Source organism: Amphiprion ocellaris, chromosome 15 (genome assembly GCF_022539595.1).
Source record: "Amphiprion ocellaris isolate individual 3 ecotype Okinawa chromosome 15, ASM2253959v1, whole genome shotgun sequence".
In the NCBI taxonomy this organism is placed as follows: Eukaryota; Metazoa; Chordata; class Actinopteri; family Pomacentridae; genus Amphiprion; species Amphiprion ocellaris.
The window spans coordinates 20900724-20913980 of record NC_072780.1 but is presented as its reverse complement, the minus strand read 5'-3'; the positions used below and the strand labels follow the sequence as shown (position 1 = coordinate 20913980).

Genomic DNA, 13257 nt, shown 5'->3' with positions numbered 1-13257 from the left:
AGTGGAGAGAGGTGGGACCTGATGGATCTGCACAACCAGAAACAAGGAACAGTGTAATGTTGCCTTTAAGACATTTTAAGGCATGAAGGTATTTTTTTTCATGAAAAAGTCTTCATCTACATACTGTACCGTTCAAAAGTTTGAGGTCACCCGTCAATTTCATATTTTCCATGAAAACTCATGCTTTTATTCATGTGCTAACATAATTGCACAAGGGTTTTCTAATCATCAATTAACCTTTGAAAGGTTAATTGATGATTAAAAAAACCCTAACACAATGTAGCATTAGAACACAGGAGTGATGGCTGCTGGAAATGTTCCTCTGTACCTCTATGTAGATATTCCATTAAAAATCAGCCGTTTACAGATAGAATAGTCATTTACTTCATTTACAATGTCTAGACTGTATTATTGATTAATTTGTTCTCTTCATTGAAAAAAAGAAGATTTTCTTTTAAAAATAAGGACGTTTCTAAGTGACCCCAAACTTTTGAATGCTAGTGTATGTTACTACACAAAGATGAGTTTTTAGACATTAAATCAAAAACAAGAGAGAGATTTTAGGTTATTCAGACATACCAAGTTGCTGAAGATCGATATTTTAGACGACTGGCATCATTACCAGTCCCAGTCCCAAAGGAACATAACTGGTCAGCATGAGATTTTCATTAGCTGACCCTGACAATCGGTCTTTTTTTGAGGATTTTTTTTTTTTATTGCTTATGTGTTAAAGGACCACCATGAAATGTTATGCTTGTTTACCATATATCATTACCATATATCATACATACGGACAGGTAGAGACCTTCTCCACCCTCTGGAAGATTCACTAGCTTTTAGTACACCAGCAATAGTGCTCCAATGTCACCCCTTTTAATGACAGTGTAGCTGTGATATAGCACTTAAGGAAAGGAAGGAAAGGCTAACACTTTGAGGCTGGAATGGGTGGAGGAGGCATCAATCAGAGGGCTTTCAGTCGGGTAACTTGAGCTTGAATCTTAACTCGGACCATAACGTAGTTTTCTATTTTGGCTTAGGTCTCATTTTGACTTCAGCTTTCCCTCTGTTTTTCACTGTTTGGTTCAACTTAGTCCAGTGTTTTGCACCAGAGATTTTACAGACACTTATTCAAATGACTGCAAGAAGTCACTGACATTATCAGAGGAGCTTTCTGTTTATCAGTGATCAGGATGCATGATAACGTGCCTGCTGAGCAGACTAGAAGGTGGAGCAGGTCCCTACTGGCCCATATGTATGGGAGTGCACTGATAATGGTCAATTTAATGGGCTGATAATATCCAAATAAGGTGCAAGATCAATCCTTGTTCCTGTTTCATTCCGGGAATCTACAAAATTGCTGGCGGGGCTAATTTTAGTGGTTCTGTACTTGCTGAGTGACTATCCTCATTAGGTCAGCTTTTCTTGTTGGTGAACAATTTTCTTATGTCCACTTTTCTAGAGAAAGATGTTTGTTAGTACTTAGACAAAAATAGCCACATATTGGCTGAAGTGAAGCATCTTAATGATTTAAACGAATGTACAACTCTTGTAACATGTAACTTCTAAGTTGGACTACTGTAATTCCTTATTATCGGGATGTCCAAATAACTCTCTTAAAAACCTCTAGCTGATACAAAATGTTGCAGCCAGAGGTCTGACAGGAACCAGTAACAGAGATCATATTTCTCCCATATTAGCTTCTCTTCGTTGGCTTTGGGATAGATTTTAAAATCCTGCTTCTAACATATAAAGCTCTTAATGACCTAGCTGCATCATATATTAAAGAAGTGCTCTGTTATCATCCTAACAGAGCACTTCGCTCTCAGACTGCAGGTGTACTTGTGGTTTCCAGAGTTTCCAGAAGTAGAATGGGAGACAGAGTCTTCAGTTCTCAGCTCCTCTGTTGTGAAATCAGCTCCAGGTTTGGGTTTGGGAGGCAGACACCATCTCTACTTTTAAGATTGGGCTTAAAACTATCCTCTCAGATAAAGCTTATAGTTAGAGCTGCTCAGGGAATCCAAAGGAAACTTTGAATTGTTGGGTTAAAGAAGCCGAATACAAAAGAAGCACCTGGATTACGCCCACATATCTCCAATAACAAAAACAACAACAATAATATATCATAACTAACTAAAAAATATTTGAAAATAGCAATAATAATGCTGACTTGTCCTGGCAGGGCCAAAAGGACCCACCCATAATGCCAGGTCTGTTAGACAAAGCTTCTTCAATCCTGCGGTTATATGAAAGCAGTTTATACAGAGCACATTTCCACCAAGCCCTAAGCTCTAAGTTATGTAACTTTCAATACTGTGCTGAGTAGATTAAGGTAACCAAAATAATTCAGCCTGATGCTGAAACTGAGCAAAAGGGTATTTGGATAGCGACTGTGCAGCCCAGGAATGTTCTGAGAAAACAGAAAGCCTGATGGTGTTGTTTGGGGAAATGGTGGAAGAGGGAATTTTATACCAGTGAAAACCTCATTGCTGTGTTTTCTGTATATCAGTTAAACAGACCAGATGGGGGCAGACATGAAATCTCTGCTTCTTGCCTGAGGTAGAATGCCGTAATGATTGTCAGATGTGATAATTAAATGTGATGGACAACACTTAGCTGAATTATTGAGTATACATGTCTCACTGTGCTGGGATTGAACGAGGGTGAAGAATGACTGGCAGGCAGGAACACAGCCGTGGCCTGGATTGGTAGGAATGCATGTGACCTCGTTCTCTTTGTGTCGGTGTGACTTGCTGAAAGGCCGGGACAATTTGACAAGCAAATGACTCTCATAACTTTAATGTCCTGCAACAGCTTCACATTCAGTTACAGAACAAAGCTAAAATGTTATGCTCTGAAAATCAAAAACAAGTCTATCTCTGGTATACGCAGTGTACAGATGAACTTATAGATGTGGAGATGGAAAATTTGTCTGGCATGTTACAGGGCTCCAGCAGCTGTGGGGCCCTTAAATAATAACCCTCGGCAAACCCCCTCCCCAAGCAACTACACATAGCACTGTAAACAAGCAAGGTGTTCCAGGTGGAAGCAAAAGGTTCTGCACCAAACATGAGCTAACATGGAGGTTCTAGCCACATAAACTATGTGGACAGTGCAAAGAGAATCCATTAGACATATACTACCTTTCAAAAATTTGGGAGTCAATTTGAAATGTCCTTATTTTTTGAAAGAAAAGTAGTGTTTTTCAATGAAGAAAACATTAAATGAATCAGAAATCCAGTCTAGACATTGTTAATGTGGTAAATGATTATTCTAGCTGGAATGGCTGCTTTTTAATGGAATATCTACATTGGAGTACAAAGGAACATTTCCAGCAACCATCACTCCTGTGTTGTAATGGTACATTGTACATTACAATTACATTAGCACATGAATAAAAGTGTAAGTTTTCATGGAACACATGAAATTGTCTGGGTGACCCCAAACTTTTGAACAGTTGTGTAAGTAAAAACCCAAAAACAAACTCATACACCGATCAGCCACAACACTGAAGTGAATGACATCGACCATCTTGTTATAATGCAGCGTTCTGCTGGGAAACCCTGAGTCCTGACATTCATGTGGATGTTTAACATGTTTCACCATTTGACAATGCACCCCAACACACTGCAAAAACTGCTCAGGAGTGGCCCAGGGAACATGACAGAGCTAAGCTGTTCATTTGGGTTCCACATTGATCAGATAAAAATCTCACTGAGCATCTGTGTGATGTGCCAGGATAAGCCTGATCTAGGTAGGTCCCACCCTGTGGTCTCCCAGAGGTCCTGTGTTCATGCCCCACTGGGTCAGAGGAGTTGTAGCAGCATAAAGGTGACCAACACAATATTAGGCAGGTGGTCATAATGTTTTGCCTGATCAGTGTACATGTGAGTTAAAGACCACCTCCAGTGAAAATCAGCCTATTTACCTTGTTAACATGTCCATATGGGGTTTGTTATATGCTGGAAAGCACATAGGGAGGAAGTCAACACAATGGCTGAGAATTTCCACCTTGAAATAGCAGTGGACTAATAGTCGTAAAAGCAAGGATTCAGACTTCCAGGGTTTGTCATGTAGTAAATCTAAAGAACAAATCCTGCCAACTTGCAGGGTGGGATCTGTTTACTGTGGACCTCTATGACTGAATCACTCCAATAACACGACTTGTCATTGTGTTACATAGAGTAGTCTTACAATGTTTGACTGGAGTCGCAGGTGAGCTGGTGTGCTTGAGCTGCTGTAAATAGAGAGGAGTAGGTGGAGAGAGAAGCAGGGAGTTCAGTGATCACTGAGAGGTCACTGTCTTTGAATAGCTGTCAATCTGTTTTATTGTTTTCCTGTTTATTGTTTAATTGTTTGTTATGTATCTGTTTTATATCCAGGTCTCCCTTGTAAAAAAAGAGCTCTATTCTCAATGGGACTTCCTGGTTAAATAAAGGTAAATAAATAAATTCTACAGGAAGCAACAGTGTAGAGTTACATCTAAGGCATGAGGTGTGAATGATTATTTTCATTGAAAAAAAAAATCTTCATATGTAACTTTGATACTCAGAGATGAAATTTTATCAGTTTAATCAGCGACCAAAGAGAGATTTTAAAAAACAATAATCTAATAGACTAATTAAGATTTGCAAACTAGCCTGTGACAGTGAATAATACATATGAATCAAACGCAATAAAAAAAGAAAAGATAAATTATTAGTGAAGGCTAAAAGCTTGCCAATAAAATATAAAAAAGAATTCAAGTTGAAACCAATAAAAGAAGTAATAATAAAATAATAATCAAGACCAGCAAACCATACTGGTGAAATAAGCTGAAAGGTGCAGTTAAAAAGGACCATTTTCAGTGTAATTTTAAGATATGGTAGGATTACAGCCATTGTACTATAATTGAGCATGTAGTGTCTTAAAAGCTAGCATTAAAATTGTAAAATCAACTCTAAAATTTACTAGAAATGACTGTAAAGACCTCAGAACAGGTGTTCCGTGGTCACATTTTCTTTTTCAATCTGTGGTAGCTGCAATCTGGAGTAGCAGCTGTCGATGAGATATTTTTTGAATATCTCTGTGAGCGGCGCATTAGATTAGTCTAGCTGATTAGAATTCCATAAAGAGCAACTTTTCCAGTATCCTCCTTTGATAAAGATCACCATCCATTCGCAATATTTATTGAATGATAAATTGCCTTTGGTGGTCAGTGTCCGGTGTAACACCAAGGGTTCCAACATGTGCGACGCTTTTCAAAGACGATTACACTTTCAAATAACAATTTTGTCCCACCGTTTTGCCTTGTCACTGTTTAACTGAAAAATTACTGAACATCCAGTAATCATCAGCAAAATTCCAGGGGAAAATTATCCTTTCAGGTGTGATAAAACGACAATAATTAAGCAATACAGATCCAATAACAACGACATCGTTATTTATTATCGCTAATAACAAAATGAATCATTTTTCTTTGGAAATTCATTGTCATTAACATGCTAACACATGCAGGACCTATTACCTATCTGCCAAATGAGGAGTTTCCATTCATTTCTTCTGCTCTCTACATGAACATATCAGCTGCATCAAGCTGCAATAGTTCACCACAACGCTGCCTGAATTCCTCAGGATTTTCTTATCAAAGTAAAAGCAGATCATCAGAATTCCGATCTCGGATAACTACAGCGTGGATCACACCAGTCTGTACTTCCAAACTTAAAATATCACTTGTTTTTTTCAGTTGTAGTAGTCGGCTATAAAATATTTTTAAGAAAGGACTGAAAGTAGTAGATAGCAGAAATGACTGAAAGCTAAAATAACCTGTTAAACTAGTTGTCTAAAAGTAACACTGAGTGGATAAACAGCTGAAAGCTAACTAAGTGGACATTGTGAAAAGGTTAAAAGTAACATTAATGACTGAAACAGTCAATTAATATTAGTAGATAAATTATTTAAATTAAATGAAATCTGTGTGACAATAACTGAAAATCTCAACATTTAAACAGTAGTAGGCTAAAGGAATAAAGAGTAAATCAAAATAAGCTGAAAGCAAAATAAATTAGCTCAAAGGCAAAACTTACAAATTATTCTGCTACATTTATGGCTGCTTTATTCTAAAACTGCTTTTCAGTTTCAGTTCTCTACTTGTTACTCAGTTTGTACTCCAGTTTTTGGACCTCACTTGTAGCATGGATTCTGCCTCTGCCTGTTTTCTGTTCACCAAACTGTTTTTCTAACCTGAAAAACAACATGTTTGCAAGCTTTTCTGTGCTTTTGTGTACAATTAAGCAGCTCCCTGGTTCATCTCAAACTGTTAGTCTTTAACAATGTTCAGTTGTCAAAATGTTATTTCTAATGTTTTAAACTAAACATTTACAGGGCTAAAGATGATAGCACTGTTGTCTCGCTGTTACTGTGAACTAGTACAGACACACTGATAAAGAAGTTTGTCTTTTTTAGCCCACTGTGACAGCAAGATGACGGTGCAGCACCAGGATGTCCAGTTTGCTGATCAGCATCAGTTGTGTGATACTAGTGAGATTGAAGTATTTTGGGGTCTTTCTGGAGATGAATGCAGTTGAGGCTACTGATGGATTCATGTCATTAGTGAATCAGAGCATAAAAATTAACTAAGCTCAGACATAGTGAGCTCTAAATAGTCCAGTGGTCAAGATATGTCCAGTTCAGTGCTGAGAGAAACTAAGGGAGTCTCATAAAGTTATCGTAGGTGCTTGGACCAGCTCCTATAGACAGGCAAGAAGTTTTTCAGGTCAAACTTTCCGACTTGGGAAGTCACAAAATCTCACAAACCCACACTCTCGGAAGATCTTGGCTTTTAGCTGCTGTCTGCTAAGCTGTAGTAAAGAGTGGAGGTGCCACAACTTTCAAAACCCAACAAAGCTTTAGTTTGTCTTGAATCAGAAGTGCTTCTGAAAGTAGCTATCTGCTGTTGAAGGCAGGGTTCTCAATTAACCAGTCGATCTACATTCCAGCCCTCACCTATGGTCATGAGATCTGGGTAGTGGCCAAACGAATGAGGTCACAGATAAGCGTGAGTTCCCTCTGTAGGGTAACTGGGCTTATGACCACTTCACACAGGATTCAGCAACAGCATTACAGTGCTCATTCCAATGGCTTGCAGCATGCGTTGACGGCTTTCCGCTGTACCAAGAAAAGTGCAAACACATCACAACACTCTGTTCGGCAAGCTTACACGCCTGCAGAACTCCAGATTTAACTATGGTGAACTTCTAAGTGCTGTGGTCTATGACATGTACCTGTGTGGCCAATAGAAATGAGGTGTCTTTCTTGTCGAGGTGTCTGGGAGCTTCCCATTTTAAATTACGAGGTAGTGTAGTCCTCTCTGTGCTCCACAACTCTCTTTGAGCAGAGCACTGAAACGTGGACGAGTGCTGCGCAAACCATGTTCTACCTGAAAGTGCACTTAGCCTTAGACATTAGCAGGAAGGTCAGCAGATGGTTCAGGTGGCTGTTAGGACGCCTATTTGGCACCTTATAATGGAAATTTTTGGGTCAGCACATGAGGAAGACCCAGAACCAACACCGCATCAGTCAAGGCCCAGCTGCGTCTCTACTACCTGAGGAAGCTGAGGAGACAGAAGCTACCACAGAAACTGCTGGTAAATTTCTACAGGTGTGCTATTATTGAGAGCGTGCTGACTTACTGTGTGGCTGTCTGGGTCAGCAGCTGCACGAAGGCAGAGCAGGCAGCCAGACAGTCAGTCATAAAAACAGCTAGTAGAATCACTGGGGTTCCACAACCAGATATCACCACCATCTCCACCTCCCGCTCCTTGCAACGCACACACCGAATCATCAGAGACACCTCACACCCTGCCCACCATCTGTTTCAACTGCTAACATCAGGGAGAAGGTTCAGATCCATCCAAACAAGAACTTCCAGAGTGGCCAACAGCTTCTTTCCACAATCCATAAAACTCCTCAACAACAGGGCGTCCCACCCCTACTACCCCCGACCCCCCACCATGGCCACAAGACTTGATCTGGGATCAAGCACATTGCCACTCACCACCACTGCACTGTGACTGACTCACGCTATGCAATGTGCTCTGTAAAAATTATGTTACCTTCAGCATTTAAGATTTCTATTTTTCTATGAATGCTTTAATTTCATTTATTTTATTACAGCCTATTTTTTGTGGCACTGGAGATGCAGTGCTTCTCGTTTTACAGCAATGACAATAAAGAACTTTTGAACTCTCTGGAGTTATTATGTATCTCATCTGGCCTGGGAACACCTTGGGAATCCCTAGGAGGAACTGCCATTGCTGTGGGATGTTTGGGATGGCAATGCAACAACACCCTGATAAGCGGAAAACAATAAATGAAAAATAGATGGAAACATTTCTCTGAAAATGCAATATGATTTTAATTTGTGATTTAATCAGCTCTTAAATGTGGGCACACTATAGAAACACCCAAAATACTTGCTTTCCTTCTGTACAACTTGCATGATTTGAGATGGGAACCGTTTTACACTGAAAGCTGAGGCTGGAAGTGTGGCTGAGTGTGTGATCGGTGCCTTCACACAGAGAACCCCTCCCTTCCTCCCATTCACTCCTGTGCAGGGTTTCAGACTGAAAGGTAAAAGATGCGAATTCACACTGCGACTTGTAGACAGTGAGCGGACAGTAGAGCAGGAGGCTGCTGTCTCTGTCTGAGCTGCTTCATGTGTTGAGGACAGCTTCACTCCACTGCATCTGACTGTCTGCAGGTGAGGAGGCTTGTGTCGCCTGTTGCTCTTGTCTGTGTGCCTGTATTAGGTTGAGCTGTCTGTCCTCTGCCACGGTCGCTGCTTTCATTCATGTTTGCAGGGAACAACAATTTTGATGCATTTGATTAATAACGTTGATGATGGCTGGTTTTGAGCATCTACTTGTATCTCGTAATTTGCCTCATTTAATTGGACTAAGCAAAGCTTTGATTTGCTGTCGGCAGTTCAGGTAGGCTGATGCGTGATGTTTTCACAGGGAACGTCGTGCCAGACGCCATTTTAAAAAATAGAATTTCACTTTTATTTGGTTATTATCGAAATACCACTGCACCTTAAATTTATGTCAAGATGTTATTCAAGAGCAGAGAAGTCACACATTAATTCGGCTTATAAGAAAGCCGCAAAAAACTATTTCCTTATTGTATTATTTAAACTTTGTTCCTGTTTCATCCGCAATTCCTAGCGATCTTTTCTCAGCAAAACGCAGCTCGCAGGGCGGTATCGGCCGGTGTGAACCATTCATAAAAGTTAGAATATTTTTGAAATAACCACTGCTGGGTGTGTTTGTTGTATGCCGAATTATAGCATATTTCCAGTAGATTCCTAGCAGGTTATTTATTTCACAATAAGAATAGCTATTGTTTGCCCGTATAGGCGAGCATATTAAATTACTCAATTATTGAATAGAGTTTTGCGTGACGTCCTTTTCATTTCATCGCGTCCACAGTTCAAACAGCATTCGGTGTAGGCTACTGTTCTAGAAGAGCTGATAGCTAATTGTTATGTCGTCTGCTACTGTTCTTCTAGATCGGTGTTTTCAGAGACTTGTCTGTAATGTAGCAGCTCAGCGTTCAATGCATCAAATGCATGCAGCAGTTAAACAGTTTTCACGCAGAGGCTTTCCACGTGAGGCAACAGCTGGATGCTCCAGGGATTATAGGTGCATCCTATCAGACTGCAGGTACATCCCAGTCAGGTTACATCTGGGAAATTCATTCAGACTGTCAGAGCAGCAACCAGACTCCCTACGGACGAGGAAAACCCCTCCACCCTGATGGAGTCCTGTCTCATTTGCATAGAGAGCAGTGACATAAACTCCATTAAACTGTCTATTTAAAGCTTTATCCACATGTATAGGCTGTTCAGACCAGAGCTGTAACTTTCAGGAATAGACCGTTTTTTTGCTATGAGCTCTGGTATTGTATGCTGGGGATTAATTAAAATGACATTCTGAGATTTATTTAAAATAGAAAAGAACATTCTTTATTGTCATTATACAATGTATAACAAGATTGCAGAGATTGCATTTATTCTGCAATATGAAAAAATACAAGAATTTTCAGCAGATGACTTGGAAAACCCCATCTTCTTTACAATTTTGTAGTGGAGGGCATCTGCACTGAAATGACAAATCATGATGGTGAAGAAGTGCTTTGAGGGTGAGGAGATGAATTTTGAATTTTCCTGTGCACATGTGGACCATACATGTCAACAAATTGTGTCTTCTAGAAAGTATCGAAGAATCATTAAATCAGAGTAAAAGATGTTCTATCAGACTAGAATGAGAACTGTGCAAGTTGTTTATGCATCAAACAGAAAAGAAGCTGTGATGATGTGTTTGAGTTCATTCGAATTATTTCACATCACATTCCCTGCCATGTGACTGCTGCACCTGCACGTATCACAGCATCGATACTGAAATAATATATTGTGCAGCCCTAGTGTCAATTTTAAATATCACTCTAAAATAAACAGCGACTGCTATTGTTTATGAGAACATTTAAATACAGAACTATGTAGATATAATTTAGTTCGACAAACAGTGAGTTTGAGAATAACTTTTCAGTTAGACTGTAGAAAATGAATCAGTTGTTTTTATTTATTCGTCTACCAACATGTGACATATTTTTAGGAAGCAGTTTAAAATAGAATTGATAGTGAGGAGAGTCTGAAGGTCTTCAACGTTCACATTCATTGGTATCCAGATTAATGTTTATGATTCTGCAGAGAATGGCTGGGTTGAGACGGGATTTTTTTTCCTGTTTGTTCACTTATATTTTAATGTAAATTTCTTATAATGAAATGCTTCCCAAACTTTGCCCAAATTTCCAGGAACCGACTCTGCCTGTTCTTCACGGTTCTTTGTGTCAAATCTTCATACATTTCTTGGTGAGAACAATATGTTTTCATCGCTCTGAGTGTTGCTCCAAAGAAACCAGTGAAAAATACTTGGTCTGTTGTTTTTTTACCGGCTTATTGATTTGCCGATTTAAGCCCACATGTACGCTTGGCCTAAATGGCGACAAACGACAGCATGTACAGCAGTCTGCAGGATCCACTATCATTATATTCATGTGGGCCCTCCTGCAGGGAATTTGATTGTTCCTCAGCAGTGGGTGTGGAGTCGATTTGTTGTGTGGCTGCATGTTGATGTGACCGATTGGTTCGACTTGGGATCCACATCTGGGTTGAACTAGTTGAGGTCTATGTATGTAAGATGTAAAGCAAACATATACATTTGAAATACATTATAATATACACGTATACTGTATACATATAAATATATCTACTTAATATGTGAAGTCAGATCGTCTTTTTTGGAATCGGCATGTGAGGATGGTCCTACACTAGCATAAAGCGCTGATCTGAATTAGTACAGAGGTGTCAAACATAAGGCTTGTGGGCCAAAACCGGCCCACCAGACGGTCCAATCCGACCCCCAGGATGACTTTGCAAGGTGTAAAAATGACAAATGTGAAAAGGAATCTTTACTGTTAAAATATATAAAGACATTGAACATTGTGCAATATAATGTGAGTCAGCAGCTTCAGTACGACAGAGTTTGGTTTGGTAGAACCCTTTTGTTGATGCACTGGCACAACTTTTATGTATTTTTTTTATTACTCCGCCAACAAGTTATGTGACGATCGGCATATGTTTGTCCGTCTGTTGGTCTGTCTGTCTGTTAGCAACATTACTCAAAAATGGACTAACGGATTTCAATGAAATTTTCAGGAAAGGTCAAAATTGACACAAGGACCAAATGATTAGATTTTGGCAGTGATGCAGGTTATAGTTTGGATCCACAGATTAGTTAAAGATTTCTCTATCATTGCAAGATAGCGGCATGGCGTCACTGTAACTATGATTTCCAGTGAAAACGATGTCAGCTGCAAGCTGACGATCACACGATTGCGATCCCACTACAAATCGATTGTTGCAGACTTGTCAAGACTTATCAGCCACAAATGATACAAGGAACAATTGATTAAATTGTGGGCGTGTTTCTCATCAATTCCTGCCACCCCCTATTTAGGTCACGTGATTCTGTATCCATATATAACGAACACATGCATAAAACACTCCTGTGCTCACTGCAAGGTCATTTTTTATTAAAGATTTTATCCGTCGGAATGAATGTAAAATATTGTTCTTTTCCAGATACCTGTGACTAAATGTTATGTGCCTATGTAGATACACTGTGACCTGTAAGTTGTGATACACAAATGATAAAGTGAGGCATAATATTGTTGAAAATCTTCAGAAATTTCAGTTTGTTCATAATTTTTTGTTAAAAATAGTTCATTTAATGTGAACATTGTCAGAATGTACTTTTTTTGCACTAAAACAGGGGAAAATTTGGAGTTGTTGTTATTTATAGGTTATTATTTTATGATTTTACTGGTCTGGCCCACTTAAGATCCAACTGGGCTGAATGTGGCCCCTGAACTAAAATGAATTTGACACCCCTGAATAAGTACTACGAAGCAGGATTTGAAGTTAGTGAGGTAACTTCAGGTTTATCTCTGTGTTTTAGGACTATTGTGATTATTATAGTAACTTAGGTTGAACACCCAACCTACTTTGGAGTAGGTTATGTTCCACGTACAGCATCAAAACATATAAAAGCAAACTCCTACTGACCAATCAGTGCTCTTGGAAAAGGACATCAGCTTTAGAAGATCCACTCAGTAGCAGAATGTAACTAAATGTGAGACTACTGAATTCGTCGTCCACATCACCATGAAAATAGTTTTTTATGACTTGATTATTTCGTTGATTAATGTGTCTTCTTAATGAGTGCCGTAAAATGACAGCATCTGTAATTTCATTATGCAGTCTTGTGATGCATGATGATAATTAAACTAATCTTGAATAAGAAACATACATCTAAGCAACCTATACACAATTTATTAGTGATATGAATCAGCATATTAATTATGGGTTGACACAGTCTGTGTTGTTTGGAGCTTTGTGACTCCGGCTGCAGCAGTTGTGGTGTTTTTTTTTAAAGGTTATTTTTTTGGCCTTCATTATATAGGACAGTGGAGAGAGAGAGGAAATGTGAGTAGAAGAATGAGGGAATAACATGCAGTAAATGACCATGAGCTGGATTCAAACCCATCACTGCTGCATCGGAAGCTGTAGCCCCTGTTTGTGGGTCGCCCACTCAGCCAGCTGAGCTATCTGAGCACCCAGTTGTGCATTTTGTAGCCTGTAATATATTGTAAACTCCTCGT

The 13257-nt window shown here is 39.3% G+C and overlaps 1 protein-coding gene across 3 annotated transcripts in view; it reads left to right on the top strand.

Moving 5' to 3' along the window:
• The first annotated feature begins 8569 nt into the window (after positions 1–8569).
• lrrc3b (leucine rich repeat containing 3B) overlaps positions 8570–13257 on the top strand; it is a 32352-nt gene continuing 27664 nt past the window's right edge. For all 3 annotated transcript variants that reach the window (XM_035957018.2, XM_055018195.1, XM_055018193.1), the window contains exon 1: positions 8570–8737. The gene's annotated coding sequence lies outside the window, so the exon portion shown is untranslated. The remainder of the gene's footprint in view (positions 8738–13257) is intronic.